The sequence below is a fragment of the Labrus bergylta genome, chromosome 12 (genome assembly GCF_963930695.1).
Source record: "Labrus bergylta chromosome 12, fLabBer1.1, whole genome shotgun sequence".
NCBI lineage: Eukaryota > Metazoa > Chordata > Actinopteri > Labriformes > Labridae > Labrus > Labrus bergylta.
This window is the reverse complement of record NC_089206.1, coordinates 20,079,615-20,087,114: the sequence shown is the minus strand read 5'-3', so window position 1 is coordinate 20,087,114 and position 7,500 is coordinate 20,079,615.

The window sequence follows — 7,500 nt, the reverse complement described above, 5'->3', positions numbered from 1 at the left end:
TGGAAAAACGTCTTTAAAGGATCACAGTCCATATTTAGTCATGTGTAACATGCGGCGCAGTGTTTATGACCAGCTGAGGGAGGAGGATGTGTAACACAGACCAACAGGAGAAGAAGAAACAGAAATAATGACCCGACACACAGAGATCTAAAGTCAGACAGTCTCAACATGTGACCCTTCTTTATGGAGCTTTATGATGAGCTCGGAGAGAAGCTGTTAGTCAACAAGCGGGAAACTGCTTGGGGTCTGGTAATGTAAGAAACCTCCCTAGGGGTTCCCATCTGACAGAACTCACTCTTGTTGCCCTGCTGAACGCTGGTTGCACTCGGAGGGCCCCAACAGTCTCTAGAATCACCACCAGCTCAGACTCTTTTATCCACAGAACATCAGAGTATAAAGAACAACACAAGCAAGGATCTAGCGAGGAGGAAACAACGTCAGGAAGTGCAAACAAACAGCTTTCATTTAGACATCACCGAGTGTGTGCCAGCCTCAGGAGCGGCTCATCTGTTTGTGGGGTTTTAGAGAATCTGGCTCTGAGCGTGACCTGAGGGGTTTACCTCTACATGATGACGGAGACATTTAACCTCCAGACAAACTGCAGAACGAGTGTCATCACAGCGCATACCTGCACTTCAGACCTCCCTCACCTGCACAGGTGAGACACACACACACACACACACACACACACCGAGACACACATACACACACACACACACACACACACACACACACACACACACACACACACACACACACACACACACACACACACACACACTGAGACACACACACAGGGACGCACATACACACACACACACACACAGGGTTGCAGGGTTTTATTTTGGGAAAGCCCTATGTATTTTGGGTGTCTGAGAGTGTGTGTGTATGTGTGTGTGTGTGTGATCTGGTGTAAAGTGTGTGTTTCATGCTGTATTTTCCCACACTGAACAGACTGAGAGGTAATCAGGCAAAACGTCATGTGGTGGTCTGTTAACCAGCCTATGATGACATCATTGTATCACATGCCAAATGTGTGTGTTTGTGTGTGTGTGTGTGTGTGTGTGTGTGTGTGTGTGTGTGTGTGTGTGTGTGTGTGTGTGTGTGTGTGTGTGTTTTTGAGCCATCGTTAAACCAGCTGGTCAGAGCTGAAGGCAAAGAAAGGTGACTAAACAGAAACACACCTGGTCTGGAGTACACACACACACACACACACACACACACACACACACACACCTGCAGCACCGACAGTCTCCTCTTCACGTCTCTCATGGTCACATGATGTTTATATGAACGTGGTTGAGTTTACTTCAGTTAGACTGAAACACACGCCAATGCTTCAAATGAAAAGAAGATCCATCAGCTGAAGCTTCACTTCAATCAGGAGAGACAAGAGAATAAAGAAGAGGATTATTATGAGTTTTTACAGAAGGTCTTTGGTGCTTGGACTCTTTTGGGGGGAATTTGGAGAGTATCAGTTCTGAGCAGCAGCAGAATAAATGCCCGAGGGGGAGATTAAACAAACACTTCAAATCTGCTCTGATTTGGACATCGAGGTGTGGAGAGACGATCAAGGAACTTCTCTGATTGGAGGAGAAACCTGGACCTGCTCCAGATCCCCACTTCCTGTCGGGTCACGGGTTCATGGGTCTGAGGCGTGTAGTCATCACATCCTCTCGTTATCGAGTCACGTTCAGTAAAAGTGGAGGAGCTGAAGTCGATGGCTTCAGTGACACAGAGGTGTTTAGTATTCACAGTCTTTAAAAGGAAACCCGACTGAACTCCATGAATCAGACTGCAGGAATCCACTGCTAGTAGCTACTGGTTGCACATAACACACACACAAACACACACACAAACACACACACACACACACACACACACACACACACACACACACACAGAGCTCCTCAGACAGGACAGTGATGTAAGTGAAGCTGAGAGGAGGGTGGTCTCTCTCTCTCTGACGTGTACCCCCCCTCCCCTCATGTTTGTTCATGTATGTTTGAACATTATACACAAGCAGGCGGACATTTAAACACTCTGACTCCCCGCTCCGTCTACAAACACAGCCTTTTAAGGTATCCTCTCTCTCTCTCTCTCGTCCTCTGGCGGTCTATCTTCGCCTCCTCTCTCACTCTCCTTTGGTCGCCCTGCAACCCCCCAAAACCCAAGCCTCCACCAGTCCCTCGTCGTGTTTCTACACTTCTCTTTGCCAGAGCGAGCACTAAGGTCATCGATACCTCGTGTGTTAGAACGATACACTCTGGGTTATTGAACTGATGGATAGCATCAGAAACACATGTGACAGGTGTGTAGATGAAGAATGAAGCCATCAAACATGGCAGGTTAACTCCTTTGGCAACGTTTGGAAATGTTCGGACACATTGCAGGAGATTGTTTGACTGAATATTTGGTGCCCCGGGATTCTCTTTTCACTGCTGTGGCCTCCAAACAGGTTTCCAAATTAAACCTGAAGAAGCCATGCAGGCGATGTTTGTTTGAGTGTGTATTGAAATAAAAAGAAGAATTCAGCCTCTTGTGTACGCTGAATCCTCTCATTTGCTGTCAAGATGATGTTTCCTGCTATCACCTGCACTGAGATATCAGGACGGACAGTGCTGTGCACAATGTGTCCACTTTAGTTTGACTTCAGCAGAGTCATAACGCAGCGAGCACAGCAGGAGTTCCTCGTGACCTGCAGGCCTCTCTCAGGTCTCAGACTTGAGAACGGCGATGAACCGAGCCAGGAAATGTGCAAAGCAAATAAACGGGGGAGAGATGGACTGCAGATATCAGAGTCTTTGCCTTGAGTTGTAAGGGGGGGGGGCTTTTTGAGCTTTCTTCTCTCATCAGAGAGGATTGTGGGGCGAGGAAACATCAGTTTAATGTGGGTCAGAGGCTGAAAGGATGAACAACCCGAGCCGTTTGAAGTGTGTGTGTGTGTGTGTGTGTGTGTGTGTGTGTGTGTGTGTGTGTGTGTGTGTCTGTGTGTGTGTGTGTGTGTCTGTGTGTCTGTGTGTATGTGCATGGTACATGGAGAGATGTGCTCCAGCAGTTTTGTCCATATAAGGGGGGAGGAATGTGGAGAGAGAGCTGCTATGAATGACTGATCTCCCCCCCTCCCTCTGTTCTCCTCTAGTTCTAGTTCTAATCTAGTTTTCTTCTGCCAAGCCTCCAGAGTCCCGTTGTTGCTTTCAAGTGTGCATAAAATGTACATCTGTTAAATCTCTGTTATATGTGCTAAACACACATACATACACACACACACACACACACACACACAAACATACACACAAACATACACACCCGGGGTCAGACAGAGTTTTGTATCCCAGTGACATCATCATGACCTGTCAGCTCACTGACTCCTTACTGACGTGTGAATGGTGTGGGTATATATATGTGTGTGTGTGTGTGTGTGTGTGTGTGTGTGTGTGTGTGTGTGTGTGTGTGTGTGTGTGTGTGTGTGTGTGTGACAAGATGTAAGGTGACAGGCGTCTTCCTCACCTGCATCTGGAGCGGATTCACTGGAAACAGATGTTAAATAACAAATAATGATGTCATCGTGGACAAACGGCTGAGAGTGTTTGAGAATGATGCATTCCTCGTGTGACTGCGTGTGTGTGCATGTTGCTGCAGGATGCATAGAGAAGTATGTGTGTGTGTGTGTGTGTGTGTGTGTTTGTGTGTGTGTGTGTGTGTGTGTGTGTTTGTGTGTGTGTGTGTGTGTGTGTCTTGTGGGGGTCGCTGAAATCAGAAACTTGCTCAGAGAAAGAGGGAAAGAGCAGGATGTCTGAAAAAATGTTTCCTGTTTTCTGTTTGACCCTCTGATTGTGTTTTTGACTTGATACCGGAACCGTGTCACCTAACCTCCTCTTCTTCTCATCTTTAATCCACACGAGCAGCTTCCATTGTGAGACTGGCAGACAGCACTCAATATTGCTGTTGTCACATTGCAAGTTTAAGTTATAGAGTTTCTTTTTGTGTTGGTTTTAGCGCCCCCTGTCTTACTTTAATGGTACACCAGGTATTGCTAAGATTGTGTACTTTAATCAGAGGCTCTCTGTATCTCTGTTAGAATCACTTTGTCTGTAAAGCATTAGAAATTTGACATCATATCTAACAATCAAAAATAACCTGCAGTTCCTCCAGTGTCCACTAGAGTCTGTCTCCTGCAGTGAATCAGTCCCCATAGAGCCCCATGTTAAAATGCCCAACTTTACAGCTGCAGTTCCTCCAGTGTCCACTAGAGTCTGTCTCCTGCAGTGAGTCAGTCCCCATAGAACCTCATGTTAAAATCTCCAACTTTACAGCAGAGATAACCATGTTTACAGGACCTATAAAACATAACTGATTCAGGAGGGACATTTTTTATGGCTTATCTGATTTGAGTCTTTTACCTGCTGAAAAGTGGATGGAAGACTGAAACAGAGAATACAGTTAAAAATGACCTTTATAGAGTTACACTGTGAAAATGTTCCTTATTAGATTAACTAAAAGGACTGTTTCCTTTGAGGCCTGATATCTCACACACACATACACACAGGAAGGCTGCTCCTGCATGAACTGCATGACATCATATGATCTCATTACTGAAGCAGTTGAGTCTGACACACAGACGTGCAGAAACACAACCTGCACACACACACACACACACACACACACACACACACACACACACACACACACACACACACACACACACACACACACACACACACACACACACACACACACACACACACAGGACTCTGTGGAGGACTCTGAGAGGACTCTGTGATACCTGAGGCCACACCGTGGAGGTTTTTGTGCGATGTATTCTTCAGGGATGGAGAGTAAATGAAACATAACAAATGATAAAGAGTGAGTCAGACTCAGTTGTTTTGCTTTCCTCTACCTCGTCTCTATGGTAACGCTTCATTTTCACTTCTTGATTATCCGTACTGGCACCACATGCACACTCAGCATAAATTCCACCCTTACACAATCTGACAGCAACAGTGTGCCATCCTTCATTCTGCAGAGACTGACTCCTCACATGGTGAATGATGACATTAGAGGGATACACAGCATCCACTTCTAAACACATGTTCTCTGAGGCTCTCAAAGTCTATTCCATAAATGTGACCAAAGATGGCCTCCTCTCGTTAAAGGCCTTTTAAATAATCAGATGTACACACACCTCGTGTCTCACAGAGAAGACCAACGTTTTCCTTTAGGATGTAATGATGATTTGATTTATTTAAACATGTTAAAGGATTAGAGATTAGAATAACTTGAGACAGGACTCTGTAAAGACACGACTCAGGACCGCAGACCTGGAAGCTGTGAGGGTTCAACCTGAAAACAAAAGGACGGAAACAGACCGGGCTGAAGAAATAATGCCTCAAGTATATTCAATTTGATTCAAAGTTATTTCTATTTCAATTTAAACTTTTCTTATCTTAAGATCTTTAAAAAAAAACACACAACCCCCCCCCCCCACACACACACACACACACACACACACACACACACACACACACACACACACACACATACTCTGCTATGAGGTGTGTTGTTTGGTAACCAGGAAGCTGAAGTGTTTCAGAGACAAACTCACAGAGAATGAGAGAAATGTAAACAGAGAGCCTGCAGCACAACTGCACTCAGAGAATCATGTATCTCTAACTCTACATCAGAGGTAGAGCTTTCAGTTATCAGGCCTGCTCGTGGTACAGTCTCTAAATGTACTATGGGAGGTAGAGCCTTTAGTTATCAGGCCTGCTCGTGGTACCTACGGTCTCTAAATGTACCATGGGAGGTAGAGCCTTCAGTTATCAGGCCTGCTCGTGGTACCTACGGTCTCTAAATGTACCATGGGAGGTAGAGCTCTCTTTCTCTCTCTCTCTCTCTCTCTCTCTCTCTCTCTCCCTCTGTCTCCGTGCATTCACATCACATTATTGTATGTCGCTGTCTGTAAATCTTAGTTATAACCACATATTTTGCTGGGTGCTCCTGACCTCTCCTGTCTTGTAGGTTACTCTGGATTATTGGTGCTGCTATGTACCACCACCCCCCCCTCCCCCCCTCCCCCCCTCCCCTCTGTTTGTCCCTATCCTTCTAGCTGCATCTTATCCCATCACCCCTATCCCTTGTTTATTTTCTTACATAACAAAGAGTAAGAAGTCTATTGTTGCAAAAGCTTTACAGATGACGACATCTGTGAACGTCTCTATCTCCTCCTCCACCTCTTTCTCTATCTCTATGCTCGTCTGCAGCCACTCTCTGGTTCTGTGTGTCTTACTTTGAACTGACCCTGACATGGGAACTTTATAACACACACACGCACACACACAACATGAACCTCCCACACACACTTCCGTTTTCAGAGTTGCTCTGTAACTCTGTTGCTCTGGGTGTTTGCCACCACACCCTGGTTCTTCAGTCACGGTGGTCAGTAGAAGCGGAGCTCCATGAGGGTGTGATGGGGTGTGAGGAGGTGTGAGGAGATGTGAGGAGGTGTGAGGAGGTGTGAGGGTTTGGTTGTCAGTTTCAGTTGAGCATTTCAATGGTGATCATTTCTGTCCATATTTAGTGTAAAGACAGCAGAGGAAACACAGCTCAGTAAAATGTGTCCACACATTTACGTTGGTATTGGCACACATTAGACTATTTAGGTTGAACTTGTAGTCTTTTGTTTCCCATCGTCATGCTGGGCTCAGACACAGCAACGTCTGCTGGAGGAGGTCCAGATCAAACACAGGGACCAGGACTGATAGTGAGTGTCCCTGATGAGCTGATAGGTGACCTCCTCATCTGGCTTGAGTCCAGACGGTGTCCAGATTCTTTACTGACTCAGATCTCTGTTTTTATGTCCCTGAGTCACTGTGAGGAGCGGAGCTGCTGATCAGGGCTAAAGACATTATTTCTTCTTTTCAAAACATTGTTAGGTTGTCAACAAAAAACCTTACTGGTAGGTTTGGTGCAGTTAGGGTCAAAAATATACTGAAAGTAGCTGTCATAGAAGACAGGGGACATTATCTTCATGGTCGGACTAAGTTCACAGAGTAGAGATGTTTTTTGTTGGTGTCTCATATGTTGAGTTGAAATGATTAAAATCCATCACTGTGGAGATGTAAGAACATCGTCCTGCCTCTAAGCTGATGTGAGTGTGGGGTTGTTGGAGGCTGATTTAAACATATCAACCGATAAAAAAACACTCTGACCCAGAGATCATAACACCTTTGGAAGTTCTCCTTTTTGGAGTCATGTCTTTAGGGTATTTACCTCGAGGGGAAAACAGAGATCATGGGTCTGCTTGACTTTTAAGTTTTGGATCCAAAAACATCTTTAAACTCTAAACCGACCCTGCTGATAGATTTATATTTAATCTTCTTTACAGCTGCACAGAGGAGCCCAGTATGGATGTTTAGTCCTGCTTTTAGGTATTTTCTGAAGAAGTAGTGCTGTAATGTGTGTGTGTGTGTGTGTGTGTGTGTGTGTGTGTGTGTGTGT